The sequence below is a fragment of the Glycine max genome, chromosome 17 (assembly GCF_000004515.6).
Source record: "Glycine max cultivar Williams 82 chromosome 17, Glycine_max_v4.0, whole genome shotgun sequence".
Lineage (NCBI taxonomy): Eukaryota > Viridiplantae > Streptophyta > Magnoliopsida > Fabales > Fabaceae > Glycine > Glycine max.
The window spans coordinates 24343693-24360088 of record NC_038253.2 but is presented as its reverse complement, the minus strand read 5'-3'; positions in this window follow the sequence as shown (position 1 = coordinate 24360088).

Below are 16396 nucleotides of genomic sequence, written 5' to 3'. Positions count from 1 at the left end.
CATGTATGTAGCAAAAAGATACCTCACAATATATATATATATATATATATATATATATATATATATATATATATATGTTTAGGTAGCAAGATACCTTGGATATGCATGTATAAAGCAAAAATACCTCACAAAAATATACACATGTTTAGGTAGCAAAATACCTCATGGAAAAAAAAGAAAAAAAAACAAAAAAAACAAACAAGAAAAAGAAATAAACAAAAAAGGAAGAAAAAAAGAGAGAAAAAAAAAGAAAAATAAGTTTGTCTAGCTGAAAAACCAACATGCTTTTGAAAAGAGATGACTTCCAACTCTTCTTTGAAAAGAAAATTCGCTGATCATAGCTAGTTTTTGAAAAAAGATGTGTGTACACCTGAAGGGTGAATGCTGCGAAATTTTCCTGAGTACCCAAAATGGACTCGGATGAATGCACAAATTGATAAAAGAACATATTTTTGGAAACGTTGGGTTGATTTAAAATAGAGGAAATAAATCCTGAGCCCTAGCATCACATGACCATAAAAATTTGACACTTGAGTGTCCACATAGGTGCATGCATGACCAGTTTTGCATAAAATTTCCAAATCACCATTTTTGCATTTGTGTCATGGAAATAATGTGGGGCATCCCCTTTTATCCTTGAACCAAACCAAACCCTGACATGTATCATGCCTAGCCATTCTACAAGTCTTGAGCCAAAATCCTGACTCACCATAAACCTTGACCCAGGGTGAGAATGTCAATCCTTACCCTCGGAAGCAAAAAAAAGGAGAGAGAAGGAAAATTTCCAATCAAAGAAAAAGAGAAGGAAAATTTCCAATCAAAGGAAAAAAGGAAGCAAGGAAATTCCCAATCAAAGAGTGGGAGAAAGAAAAAAGAAAAGAAAGAAAATTCCCAACCAAAGAATGGGAGAAAGTAAAAAAGAAGAAAGCTCCTGATCAAAGAAACCAGAAGAAATGTGCAGAGAGGTCTTTGGACCAGACAATATCTGAACAATACAGAATTGTCACCAAATGAACAAAAGAAAGAAAAGGAAACCATGACCTAAAAGTGGTCTTCTCCCTTTAATTACCAACCAAAATCCTGTGCGTCAGTGACTTGTTCGCCTCGCGCAAAACCAAAACAGAAAAGGAAAAGGCCAAAAACACGCAAAAGCCGAAAAACCCACCAAAAGAACCCATTCCCAAGGGAAGTCCTATTGATTCATGATCACGCGTGTAATTTTTGATTTGATAGGAAATAATTTGCAAAGTCAAGTCATGACATATCTATGGTTCGGAATTAGGATAAAACACTTACCTATGCGAGTTTGATACACTTTGAGTGGATTTCTTCTATTTTTGTCGAACCCAGTGTTTCCTCTAAATGGTCATTTAGAAACAAAATGCTAACATCCAAAATCTCATTTATGGTTATGGGGGATTCCATCAGCGGACTCTCCTTCCCTGGTAGACGCATTGTTTTTCACTCAAAAAAGCATGTGCTGCTCTAATTGGTTGGAATATTGGTCTCTTTACTAAAGCATGTTTGCATTTAAGTGGAGAAAACACCGAGACTTTTTCAAGTCTCACAAGTTATCTAGAACTACGTAGGTCTGAATTCCTCATTGGAGGATACGTAGGAGCAAGAGCATTACTTATGTCGGCCGCCCCACAAGATCTGTCATACTGACCCTGAGGTCATATGACACGCGGAGACAAAATTTGGTCATTCCGCACCCCTTTGCCATTCAGACACAGTCGTGTCCGATGGCACGCAGAGACAAAATTTGGTCATTCTACACCCTTTCTCATCCAGAGGCGGCGAGCCCGATGACACGCGGAGACAAAATTTGGTCATTCCGCACCCCTTTGCCATTCAGACACAGTCGTGTCCGATGGCACGCAGAGACAAAATTTGGTCATTCTGCACCCTTTGTCATCCAGAGGCGGCGGGCCCGATTACACGCGGAGACAAAATTTAGTCATTCCGCACCCCTTTGCCATTCAGACACAGTCGTGTCCGATGGCGCGCAGAGACAAAATTTGGTCATTCTGCACCCTTTGTCATCCAGAGGCGGCGGGCCTGATGACACGCGGAGACAAAATTTGGTCATTCTGCACCCCTTTGTCATCCAGAGGCGGCGGGCCCGATGACACGCAGAGACAAAATTTGGTCATTCTGCACCCTTTGTCATCCAGAGGCGGCGGGCCCGATGACACGCGGAGACAAAATTTGGTCATTCCGCACCCCTTTTCCATTCAGACACAGTCGTGTCCGATGGCACGCAGAGACAAAATTTGGTCATTCTGCGCCCTTTGTCATCCAGAGGCGGCGGGCCCGATGACATGCGGAGATTTACATCATCTTCCGCACTTACAAGATCTGTCATACTGACTTTTGAGTTATGCTGACGGGCGGAAATACCCGAGTGGTTATCCGTATAAACATTCTTTTGCTATCTGTAAGACAGAACGCTTGATAGCAGGCAGAGACTGACACCATCTTCTGCACCTTGTGTTCCCCCGGGAACAACAAGTCATTTGCATGCGGAATTTTATGGTCACCCACGACTCTCGTCAACCGAGAGGAACCAAATTCGTGTCTTATCTTTACTTTCCTTTTATCTCCAATAAAAGACAAGTAAAGAGGGGCAACTGTCATACCCTAATTTCGTCTGGGGACCTTTGCTTGATGACATCGACTTTTCTTTGGTCCTTGTGAGGTGCTTGGCACCCATCATTAGGCAATTTGTGAAATTCCGAGACGTGCCGAAAAACAAAAGAAAATATTGATGCACAATCCGTAAGGTTCCGTGACACACCGGAAATCAAATGGAAGCATCGTTGCACAGTTAGTGAGGTTCTGTAACATTTCGTAAGTCAAAAAGGGGATGATTATGTAATCCACAAGGTTCCGTAACATTACGGAAAGAAAACAAGTATCGTTATGAAATTCGTAAGTTTCCGTAACTTTACGAAAAAAGAATCACCAAAAAAGGGCAGGGGGTGTACTTAGTAAAAATGGGGGTGCAAATAGCACCCAGGCCCACTTGGGCCCTCCAGAATATTCCTCCAGAAGGCTGTTGCATCTGGAGGAAGCAACCCTGCTCGCCTGGGCGAGCTGGGCGGCAAGCATCTCCCCTATTATGCTATAAATAGGGGAGGAAGTGAAGAAGAAAAGGGTTCAGCCCCTTAGGCACTTCTCTCTCTTTCGAATTTGCTTGGAAAAATTGTTTCCGTGAAGAAAATCTAAGCCGAGGCGCTTCCGAAACGTTTCTGTAACGTTTTCCGTGAGGAATTTCGCAAAGGTTTCGACCGTTCTTCGATGTTCTTCGTTCGTTCTTCATCATTCTTCGATCTTCAACGGGTAAGTACCTCGAACCAAGCTTTTCGATTCATTTTATGTACCCGTGGTGGTCCACATTGTGTTTTGTGTATTTCTATTCTCGTTTCATTTACTTTTTATACCCCCTTTTGACGTGCTTAAGCCATTTTACTTAAGTCATTTCTCGCTTAACTTAAAAATAAAATCAATTTCCACCGAACGTTTGAATTGTATTATCCGTTAACTTCGGTTAAAATGAATTCCGACCGTTCGGTCGTGCCGTAACCACGTTGGAAATCAAAAAAGAGGTAAAAAAATAATATAATAATAAAAAAAACATCTTTTAGTAAAATAAAGCGGAAAATCAATCGGACGTTTTCTCTTTGGGATTTCTCATTCTTAATCGAATTGACTAAACAACTAAAGTGAAACTAAGGCTAAAATCAACTCGCCTAGTCAAGCTCGTCCATAAAAATAGGTTTTTGAAGTTTGTCATTTCAATTTCTTACTAAGTAAAATGGATCATTTTCAAGGTCCAACGCCTTAAAATGATCACCTTTTTAAGTAAAAAAGAATCACTTGATAAGAAAGAACTACGTAGGTCTAATTTTCTCATCCCAAATGAGGAATACGTAGGAGGAAAGGGAAACACCCTTGTCGACCACAAAAAGAGAAAAATATAAAAAGGGTATAAATGATATAAAGATATAAAAAGGGAACGTAAAAAATCAAAGTCATGTTTGCACATTCGATTAAAGGCTGCCGTCCCTGGGGACGGACGTGTGGGGTGCTAATACCTTCCCCGTGCGTAAATACAACTCCCGAACCTTTCACTTAAAAATTCGTAGATCGCGTCTTTTCCGGTTTTTCCGACGTTTTCCTCAAATAAACGTTGGTGGCGACTCCGCGCGTATTCCTTTCGTGGAACACGCATCCCGCGAGTCTCACGTTGCCCTCCCGCCGAAGGGTAGGTTGCGACACCGTGCCCTCCCGCCGAAGGGTAGGTTGCGACACGCATCCCTATTCCTTTCGTCCGGGGATTATTATTTGATGATATACAACCTTTGATTGGCCGCTTCGAGACACTTGGCGTCCTTTGTTGCACAATGAGTGAAGTCCCGAGACGTGTCAGAAATCAAAAGGAAGCAGGCTTGCGCAATCCGTGAAATTCCGTAATGTGGCGGAAATCGAAAAGAGGTGTTTTTGCGCAATCTGTAAGTTTCCGTAACTTCTTCTAAAGCTAAAAAAGAGTAAATACATAATCTGTAAGGATTCGTAACCTTGCGGAAGAAAAATAAGTATCGTTACGAAATTCGTGAAGTTTCGTAACGTTACGGAAAAAGAATTACCAAAAAAATAGAAGGGGATGCATTTAGTAAAAAGGGGGGTACAAATAGCAATCTGGCCCACTTGGGACTTCCAAATCCTTCCTCCAGAAGGCTGTTGCTTCTAGAGGAAGGAACCTTGCTCGCCTGGGCAAGCTGGGTGGCAAGCTCCTCCCCTATTTTGCTATAAATAGGGGGAGGAGTGAAGAAGAAAAGGGTTCTGTTAGTGCTTAGCTTTACTGAGTTTTAAAAGATTGGCTAAAATTTTGTTAAAACATAAGCACTTAGACAATGAAGGAAAGCTGGAGTTGCTGCACATGATGTCCAACGTTATGTCAAGGAATCAGATTGGGCTGCACAATGCACAAGGCAAGATAAAATGTCAAATGAAGAATTGAAGCTGCAGGATCCACGATGTCGGATACAATGTCCAGGACATCCTGCCCGAAAATACTGGACACATAAATCTGTTATATCTTTAACAGATTGTGCAGGATCCACGATGTCGGATACAATGTCCAGGACATCCTGCCCGAAGATACTGGACACATAAATCTGTTATATCTTTAACAGATTATTGTGCAGTTAGCAACAGATTAGACGATCTATCTCTAGGAACGAATTAAAAGATAATTAAAGTTCAAATTACAAACTTAAAAAGTTCGTTCAGGGATTAGAGATTAAAGATAAAAACTAAAAGATCAAACTTTATCTTTTAGTTCTTTAAGTGCAGATTTTTCAGGAGAATGATAGATCTCATCCAGCGCAAGTTGTTGCAGCCCAGATACGCACACTGCTATATAAACATGAAGGCTGCACGAGTTCTGGACCAAGTCCGGGATTGAAGAGTTATTTTGTGAGTTTTGGGACTTGAGTGTTTTGTGAGCCACCTTGATGTTACCCTAACATCAAGTGTTGGACCTGAGTGTGTAGAGTTGATCTCTTTTGTTCAGAGAGCAATCTCTGATGTGTCTTTGATTCATTTGTAAACACGGGAGAGTGATTGAGAGGGAGTGAGAGGGGTTCTCATATCTAAGAGTGGCTCTTAGGTAGAGGTTGCACGGGTAGTGGTTAGGTGAGAAGGTTGTAAACAGTGGCTGTTAGATCTTCAAACTAACACTATTTTAGTGGATTTCCTCCCTGGCTTGGTAGCCCCCAGATGTAGGTGACGTTGCACCGAACTGGGTTAACAATTCTCTTGTGTTATTTACTTGTTTTGATCTGTTCATACTGTCAAACATAATCTGCATGTTCTGAAGCGTGATGTCGTGACATCCGGTACGACATCTGTCATTGGTATCAGAATTTCAATTGGTATCAGAGCAGGCACTCGAAATCACTGAGTGAGATCTAGGGAGATAAATTCTGATGAACATGGAGAAAGAAGGAGGACCAGTGAACAGACCACCAATTCTGGATGGAACCAACTATGAATACTGGAAAGCAAGGATGGTGGCCTTCCTCAAATCACTGGATAGCAGAACCTGGAAAGCTGTCATCAAAGGCTGGGAACATCCCAAGATGCTGGACACAGAAGGAAAGCCCACTGATGGATTGAAGCCAGAAGAAGACTGGACAAAAGAAGAAGACGAATTGGCACTTGGAAACTCCAAAGCCTTGAATGCTCTATTCAATGGAGTTGACAAGAATATCTTCAGACTGATCAACACATGCACTGTGGCCAAGGATGCATGGGAGATCCTGAAAACCACTCATGAAGGAACCTCCAAAGTGAAGATGTCCAGATTGCAACTATTGGCTACAAAATTCGAAAATCTGAAGATGAAGGAGGAAGAGTGTATTCATGACTTCCACATGAACATTCTTGAAATTGCCAATGCTTGCACTGCCTTGGGAGAAAGGATGACAGATGAAAAGCTGGTGAGAAAGATCCTCAGATCTTTGCCTAAGAGATTTGACATGAAAGTCACTGCAATAGAGGAGGCCCAAGACATTTGCAACATGAGAGTAGATGAACTCATTGGTTCCCTTCAAACTTTTGAGCTAGGACTCTCGGATAGGACTGAAAAGAAGAGCAAGAACCTGGCGTTCGTGTCCAATGATGAAGGAGAAGAAGATGAGTATGACCTGGATACTGATGAAGGTCTGACTAATGCAGTTGTGCTCCTTGGAAAACAGTTCAACAAAGTGCTGAACAGAATGGACAGGAGGCAGAAACCACATGTCCGGAACATCCCTTTCGACATCAGGAAAGGTAGTGAATACCAGAAAAGGTCAGATGAAAAGCCCAGTCACAGCAAAGGAGTTCAATGTCATGGGTGTGAAGGCTATGGACACATCAAAGCTGAATGTCCCACTCATCTCAAGAAGCAGAGGAAAGGACTTTCTGTATGTCGGTCTGATGATACAGAGAGTGAACAAGAAAGTGATTCTGACAGAGATGTGAATGCACTCACTGGGAGATTTGAATCTGCTGAAGATTCAAGTGATACAGATAGTGAAATCACTTTTGATGAGCTTGCTATATCCTATAGAGAACTATGCATCAAAAGTGAGAAGATTCTTCAGCAAGAAGCTCAACTGAAGAAGATCATTGCAAATCTGGAGGCTGAGAAGGAGGCACATGAAGAGGAAATCTCTGAACTTAAAGGAGAAATTGGTTTTCTGAACTCTAAACTGGAAAACATGACAAAATCAATAAAGATGTTGAATAAAGGCTCAGATTTGCTTGATGAGGTGCTACAGCTTGGGAAGAATGTTGGAAACCAGAGAGGACTTGGATTTAATCATAAATCTGCTGGCAGAACGACCATGACAGAATTTGTTCCTGCCAAAAACAGCACTGGAGCCACGATGTCACAACATCGGTCTCGACATCATGGAACGCAGCAGAAAAAGAGCAAAAGAAAGAAGTGGAGGTGTCACTACTGTGGCAAGTATGGTCACATAAAGCCCTTTTGCTATCATTTACATGGCCATCCACATCATGGAACTCAAGGTAGCAGCAGCGGAAGGAAGATGATGTGGGTTCCAAAACACAAGACTGTTAGTCTTGTTGTTCATACTTCACTTAGAGCATCAGCTAAGGAAGATTGGTACCTAGATAGCGGCTGTTCCAGACACATGACAGGAGTTAAAGAATTCCTGGTGAACATTGAACCTTGCTCCACTAGCTATGTGACATTTGGAGATGGCTCTAAAGGAAAGATCACTGGAATGGGAAAGCTAGTCCATGATGGACTTCCTAGTCTGAACAAAGTACTGCTGGTGAAGGGACTGACTGCGAACTTGATCAGCATCAGTCAGTTGTGTGATGAAGGATTCAATGTAAACTTCACAAAGTCAGAATGCTTGGTGACAAATGAGAAGAGTGAAGTCCTAATGAAGGGCAGCAGATCAAAGGACAACTGTTACCTATGGACACCTCAAGAAACCAGTTACTCCTCCACATGTCTATTCTCCAAAGAAGATGAAGTCAAAATATGGCATCAAAGATTTGGACATCTGCACTTAAGAGGCATGAAGAAAATCATTGACAAAGGTGCTGTTAGAGGCATTCCCAATCTGAAAATAGAAGAAGGCAGAATCTGTGGTGAATGTCAGATTGGAAAGCAAGTCAAGATGTCCCACCAGAAGCTTCAACATCAGACCACTTCCAGGGTGCTGGAACTACTTCACATGGACTTGATGGGGCCTATGCAAGTTGAAAGCCTTGGAGGAAAGAGGTATGCCTATGTTGTTGTGGATGATTTCTCCAGATTTACCTGGGTCAACTTTATCAGAGAGAAATCAGACACCTTTGAAGTATTCAAGGAGTTGAGTCTAAGACTTCAAAGAGAAAAAGACTGTGTCATCAAGAGAATCAGGAGTGACCATGGCAGAGAGTTTGAAAACAACAAGTTTACTGAATTCTGCACATCTGAAGGCATCACTCATGAGTTCTCTGCAGCCATTACACCACAGCAAAATGGCATAGTTGAAAGGAAAAACAGGACTTTGCAAGAAGCTGCTAGGGTCATGCTTCATGCCAAAGAACTTCCCTATAATCTCTGGGCTGAAGCCATGAACACAGCATGCTACATCCACAACAGAGTCACACTTAGAAGAGGGACTCCGACCACGCTGTATGAAATCTGGAAAGGGAGGAAGCCAACTGTCAAGCACTTCCACATCTTTGGAAGTCCATGTTACATTTTGGCAGATAGAGAGCAAAGGAGAAAGATGGATCCCAAGAGTGATGCAGGAATATTCTTGGGATACTCTACAAACAGCAGAGCATATAGAGTATTCAATTCCAGAACCAGAACTGTGATGGAATCCATCAATGTGGTTGTTGATGATCTGACTCCAGCAAGAAAGAAGGATGTCGAAGAAGATGTCAGAACATCGGGAGACAATGTAGCAGATACAGCTAAAAGTGCAGAAAATGCAGAAAACTCTGATTCTGCTACAGATGAACCAAACATCAATCAACCTGACAAGAGACCCTCCATTAGAATCCAGAAGATGCACCCCAAGGAGCTGATTATAGGAGATCCAAACAGAGGAGTCACTACAAGATCAAGGGAGATTGAGATTGTCTCCAATTCATGTTTTGTCTCCAAAATTGAGCCCAAGAATGTGAAAGAGGCACTGACTGATGAGTTCTGGATCAATGCTATGCAAGAAGAATTGGAGCAATTCAAAAGGAATGAAGTTTGGGAGCTAGTTCCTAGGCCCGAGGGAACTAATGTGATTGGCACCAAGTGGATCTTCAAGAACAAGACCAATGAAGAAGGTGTTATAACCAGAAACAAGGCCAGACTTGTTGCTCAAGGCTACACTCAGATTGAAGGTGTAGACTTTGATGAAACTTTCGCCCCTGTTGCTAGACTTGAGTCCATCAGATTGTTACTTGGTGTAGCTTGCATCCTCAAATTCAAGCTGTACCAGATGGATGTGAAGAGCGCATTTCTGAATGGATACCTGAATGAAGAAGCCTATGTGGAGCAGCCAAAGGGATTTGTAGATCCAACTCATCCAGATCATGTATACAGACTCAAGAAGGCTCTCTATGGATTGAAGCAAGCTCCAAGAGCTTGGTATGAAAGGCTAACAGAGTTCCTTACTCAGCAAGGGTATAGGAAGGGAGGAATTGACAAGACTCTCTTTGTCAAACAAGATGCTGAAAACTTGATGATAGCACAGATATATGTTGATGACATTGTGTTTGGAGGGATGTCGAATGAGATGCTTCGACATTTTGTCCAACAGATGCAATCTGAATTTGAGATGAGTCTTGTTGGAGAGCTGACTTATTTTCTGGGACTCCAAGTGAAGCAGATGGAAGACTCCATATTCCTCTCACAAAGCAAGTATGCAAAGAACATTGTCAAGAAGTTTGGGATGGAAAATGCCAGCCATAAAAGAACACCTGCACCTACTCACTTGAAGCTGTCAAAAGATGAAGCTGGCACCAGTGTTGATCAAAGTCTGTACAGAAGCATGATTGGAAGCTTACTATATTTAACAGCTAGCAGACCTGACATCACCTATGCAGTAGGTGTTTGTGCAAGATATCAAGCCAATCCTAAGATAAGTCACTTGAATCAAGTAAAGAGAATTCTGAAATATGTAAATGGCACCAGTGACTATGGGATTATGTACTGTCATTGTTCAGATTCAATGCTGGTTGGGTATTGTGATGCTGATTGGGCTGGAAGTGCAGATGACAGAAAAAGCACTTCTGGTGGATGTTTCTATTTGGGAACCAATCTTATTTCATGGTTCAGCAAGAAGCAGAACTGTGTGTCCCTATCCACTGCAGAAGCAGAGTATATTGCAGCAGGAAGCAGCTGTTCACAACTAGTTTGGATGAAGCAGATGCTCAAGGAGTACAATGTCGAACAAGATGTCATGACATTGTACTGTGACAACTTAAGTGCTATTAATATTTCTAAAAATCCTGTTCAACACAGCAGAACCAAGCACATTGACATTAGACATCACTATATTAGAGATCTTGTTGATGATAAAGTTATCACACTGGAGCATGTTGACACTGAGGAACAAATAGCAGATATTTTCACAAAGGCATTGGATGCAAATCAGTTTGAAAAACTGAGGGGCAAGCTGGGCATTTGTCTGCTAGAGGATTTATAGCAATTACTTTTATCTGAACGTGCTCAAACGTTAATAGCGTGTTCACTACTGGGCCAAAACAAATTCGACCGTTGCTTCACACGTCCCTCTACATTCCTCATTCAAACTCATATTTACGTGGTAATCTCGGTTTCATCAGCATTCCCCAACAGCTCTCTGAGATTTACGAAACCACTCCAAAGGCTCTGCTTTTCCATGGCTACCGCACCAAAAGAAACTTCAGCTCCTGGTTCACCCTCTGTACCATCATCTCCATCATCCACCAAAGCACCATCAAACCAGGAACGACCTGAATTCAATATCCAACCCATCCAAATGATTCCTGGTTCAGCCCCTGTTCCTGAAAAACTGGTTCCCAAGAGACAACATGGAGTGAAGACTTCTGAAAACCCTAGCCTTGCAACAAGTCCTAGGGAAGTAGACACGGAGATGGATAAGAAAATCCGCAGTATTGTGAGTAGCATTTTGAAAGATGCTTCTGTCCCTGATGCTGATAAAGATGTTCCAACATCTTCCACCCCAAATGTTTCTGTCCCTGATGCTGATAAAGATGTTCCAACATCTTCCACCCCAAATGCTGAAGTCCCCTCTTCATCCAGCAAAGAGGAATCAACAGAGGAAGAGGATCAAGCCACAGAGGAAACCCCTGCACCAAGGGCACCAGAACCTGCTCCAGGTGACCTCATTGACCTAGAAGAAGTAGAATCTGATGAGGAACCCATTGCCAACAAGTTGGCACCTGGCATTGCAGAAAGATTACAAAGCAGAAAGGGGAAAACCCCCATTACTAGGTCTGGACGAATCAAAACTATGGCACAGAAGAAGAGCACACCAATCACTCCTACCACATCCAGATGGAGCAAAGTTGCAATTCCTTCCAAGAAGAGGAAAGAAATTTCCTCATCTGATTCTGATGATGATGTCGAACTAGATGTTCTCGACATCAAGAGGGCCAAGAAATCAGGGAAAAAGGTGCCTGGTAATGTCCCTGATGCACCATTGGACAACATTTCATTCCACTCCATTGGCAATGTTGAAAGGTGGAAATTTGTATATCAACGCAGACTTGCTGTTGAAAGAGAACTGGGAAGAGATGCCTTGGATTGCAAGGAGATCATGGACCTCATCAAGGCTGCTGGACTGCTGAAAACTGTCACCAAGTTGGGAGATTGCTATGAAAGTCTAGTCAGGGAATTCATTGTCAACATTCCCTCTGACTTAACAAACAGAAAGAGTGATGATTATCAGAAAGTGTTTGTCAGAGGAAAATGTGTTAGATTCTCCCCTGCTGTAATCAACGAATACCTGGGCAGACCAACTGAAGGAGTGGTGGATATTGCTGTTTCTGAGCATCAAATTGCCAAGGAAATCACTGCCAAACAAGTCCAGCATTGGCCAAAGAAAGGGAAGCTTTCTGCAGGGAAGCTAAGTGTGAAGTATGCAATCCTGCATAGGATTGGCGCTGCAAACTGGGTACCCACCAATCATACTTCCACTGTTGCCACAGGTTTGGGTAAATTTCTGTATGCTGTTGGAACCAAGTCCAAATTTAATTTTGGAAACTATATTTTTGATCAAACTGTTAAGCATTCAGAATCTTTTGCTGTCAAATTACCCATTGCCTTCCCAACTGTATTGTGTGGCATTATGTTGAGTCAACATCCCAATATTTTAAACAACATTGACTCTGTGATGAAGAGAGAATCTCCTCTATCCCTGCATTACAAACTGTTTGAGGGGACACATGTCCCAGACATTGTCTCGACATCAGGGAAAGCTGCTGCTTCAGGCGCTGTATCCAAGGATGCCTTGATTGCTGAACTCAAGGACACATGCAAGGTGCTGGAGGCAACCATCAAAGCCACCACAGAGAAGAAAATGGAGCTGGAACGGCTGATCAAAAGACTCTCAGAAAGTGGCATTGATGATGGAGAAGCAGCTGAAGAAGAAGAAGAAGCTGAAGAAGAAGAAGAAGCTGAGGAAGAAGAAGATGCAGCAGAGGATACAGAATCCGATGATGATGATTCTGATGCCACCCCATGACCATCAGACCTTTATTTTTGCCTTTTACTCTTACTAGCTATAGGGGCATGTCCCTTTGAACAATTGATTGCTATTGGTCTGTAATATTTGCATGCATTCTACTTTTGTCAAATTCTGTCTAAAAAGGGGGAGTAATAGTATTATTATGCATGATTTATGATTTTGAGTAGTAGAATACGATGTATGCATGATTCATGATTTTGAGGGGGAGTTGTATGTATTTGAGGGGGAGTTGTATGTATATGATTTTGAGGGGGAGACTGCTGCTGCTGATGATGACTGATGTAAGCTACTGAAACTAGTAGCTGATAGAAGATGCAGTACGAGCATGGAGACAGGGGGAGCAAAAAGCTGATGTCACATGAGATGTCTTGACATCCTGGAAAAGACTAGTAGCTGATAGAAGATGCCGCAGTGAACTGCTTCACAGCAGTAGGAGCATGGAGACAGGGGGAGCAGAAAGCTGATGTCACGTGAGATGTCTTGACATCCTGGAAACGACGTGCAACTTGCAGAATTTTGCTGTCGCCACTATAGATACCGCTGTGCTTGATTACTCTGATAATGAAAGTTGCTGATCCCACTTGCTTAACTGCTCGTACCTGCTCGGGAAGTGTCTAAGTATGTTTTAGACAAAATTTGCCAAAGGGGGAGATTGTTAGTGCTTAGCTTTACTGAGTTTTAAAAGATTGGCTAAAATTTTGTTAAAACATAAGCACTTAGACAATGAAGGAAAGCTGGAGTTGCTGCACATGATGTCCAACGTTATGTCAAGGAATCAGATTGGGCTGCACAATGCACAAGGCAAGATAAAATGTCAAATGAAGAATTGAAGCTGCAGGATCCACGATGTCGGATACAATGTCCAGGACATCCTACCCGAAAATACTGGACACATAAATCTGTTATATCTTTAACAGATTGTGCAGGATCCACGATGTCGGATACAATGTCCAGGACATCCTGCCCGAAGATACTGGACACATAAATCTGTTATATCTTTAACAGATTATTGTGCAGTTAGCAACAGATTAGACGATCTATCTCTAGGAACGAATTAAAAGATAATTAAAGTTCAAATTACAAACTTAAAAAGTTCGTTCAGGGATTAGAGATTAAAGATAAAAACTAAAAGATCAAACTTTATCTTTTAGTTCTTTAAGTGCAGATTTTTCAGGAGAATGATAGATCTCATCCAGCGCAAGTTGTTGCAGCCCAGATACGCACACTGCTATATAAACATGAAGGCTGCACGAGTTCTGGACCAAGTCCGGGATTGAAGAGTTATTTTGTGAGTTTTGGGACTTGAGTGTTTTGTGAGCCACCTTGATGTTACCCTAACATCAAGTGTTGGACCTGAGTGTGTAGAGTTGATCTCTTTTGTTCAGAGAGCAATCTCTGATGTGTCTTTGATTCATTTGTAAACACGGGAGAGTGATTGAGAGGGAGTGAGAGGGGTTCTCATATCTAAGAGTGGCTCTTAGGTAGAGGTTGCACGGGTAGTGGTTAGGTGAGAAGGTTGTAAACAGTGGCTGTTAGATCTTCAAACTAACACTATTTTAGTGGATTTCCTCCCTGGCTTGGTAGCCCCCAGATGTAGGTGACGTTGCACCGAACTGGGTTAACAATTCTCTTGTGTTATTTACTTGTTTTGATCTGTTCATACTGTCAAACATAATCTGCATGTTCTGAAGCGTGATGTCGTGACATCCGGTACGACATCTGTCATTGGTATCAGAATTTCAAGTTCAACCTTCTTGGCACTTCTCTCTCTCTCGAAATTGCTGAGGAAAATTATTTCCATGAAGAAAATCCAAGCCGAGGCGCTTCCGTAACGTTTCCGTGAGTAATTACGCGAAGATTCTCGACCGTTCTTCAACATTCATCGTTCGTTCTTCGTTTTCTTCAGTCTTCAATGGGTAAGTACCTCAAACCGAGCTTTTCAATTCATTCTATGTACCCGTGGTGGTCCACATTTTGTTTCATGTATTTTTATTCTCGTTTTCATTTGCTTTTTATACCCCCTTTTGACGTGCTTAAGCCATTTATTTAAGTCATTTCTCGCTTAATCTAAAAATAAAATAAATTTCCACCGATCGTTTGAATTGTATCATCCGTTAATTTCGGTTAAAATGAATTCCGACCGTTCGGTCGTGCCATAACCACGTTGGAAATAAAAAAAAAGAGGTAAAATAATAATATAATAATAAAAAAATACCTTTTAGTAAAGTAAAGTGAAAAATCAATCGGACGTTTTCTCTTTGGGATTTCTCATTCTTAATTGAATCGACTAATAACTAAAGTGAAACTAAGGCTAAAATCAAACTCGCCTAGTCAAGCTCGTCCACAAAAATAGGTTTTTGAAAGTTTATCATTTCAGTTTCTTACTAAGTAAAATGGATCATTTTTAAGGTCCAACGCCTTAAAATGATCACCCTTCAAGTAAAAAGAATCACTTGATTCACGCATAATAAAGAACTACGTAGGTCTGATTTCCTCTTCGATGGAGGGTACGTAGGAGCAAGAGCCCCGCTTTTGTCGACCTCAAAAAATAAAAAGAAATAAAGTTAAGGTAACACAATTTCCACAATTCTAAAAATAGGCTGTTGTCCTTTGAGACTAACGTGAGAGGTGCTAATACCTTCCTCAAGCGTAAATACAACTCCCGAACTTAGAATTTTTATTTTGACCAGTTTCCTTCGGTTTTCCTACGTTTTCCACAAATAAACGTTGGTGGCGACTCCGCGCATCTTTCCTCCTTTGGAAAGCGCACCCGTGAGCCTCGCCTTCGCTTGCCAGCAAAAGGGCACGTTGCGACAAGGTTGAGTTGGTCGTAGCGTGCTTGAGCCCATTCCGACTCTTCTAGGCCGGATTCTGCTATTATCCTCTGAGAAGGAAGTTCCACCTTAAACGGGAGTACTGCTTCCATCCCATAAACTAAGGAATACGGTGTTGCCCAAGTAGAAGTTCGTACCGAGGTTCTATATCCGTGCAGGGCGAAAGGCAACATCTCATGCCAATCTTTGTATGACACTATCATCTTTTGAACAATCTTCTTAATATTCTTATTCGCAGCCTCTACAGCTCCATTCATCTTTGGCCGATAAGGGGTAGAGTTATGATGCTGGATCTTGAAGTCTTCGCACATCTCCTGCATCATCTTATTGTTCAGATTGGTGCCATTGTCAGTAATGATCTTCCTGGGGAGTCCGTATCGACAAATCAACTCCTTCTTTATGAATCAAACTACCACATTCCTTGTGACATGAATCTAACTAACCGCGTATGCCTGACATTTATGGCATTTCCTTACATGAGCGCAGCAATCGCTTTCCATGGTGAGCCAATAATAACCGGCCCTAAGGATTTTTCTGGCCATAGCATGTCCATTGGCATGTGTCCCAAAGGAACCCTCGTGGATCTCCTTAATCATGAAGTTCGCCTCTTTGGCATCTATGCATCGTAGGAGGGTCATGTCATGGTTTCGTTTGTATAGGATGGTACCACTTACAAAGAAACCAGTAGCCAATCTCCTCAACGTCCTTTTGTCATTGTCAGAAATCCCTGGTGGGTATTCCTTGTTCTCGACATACTGCTTGATGTCGAAATACCACGGTTTCCCA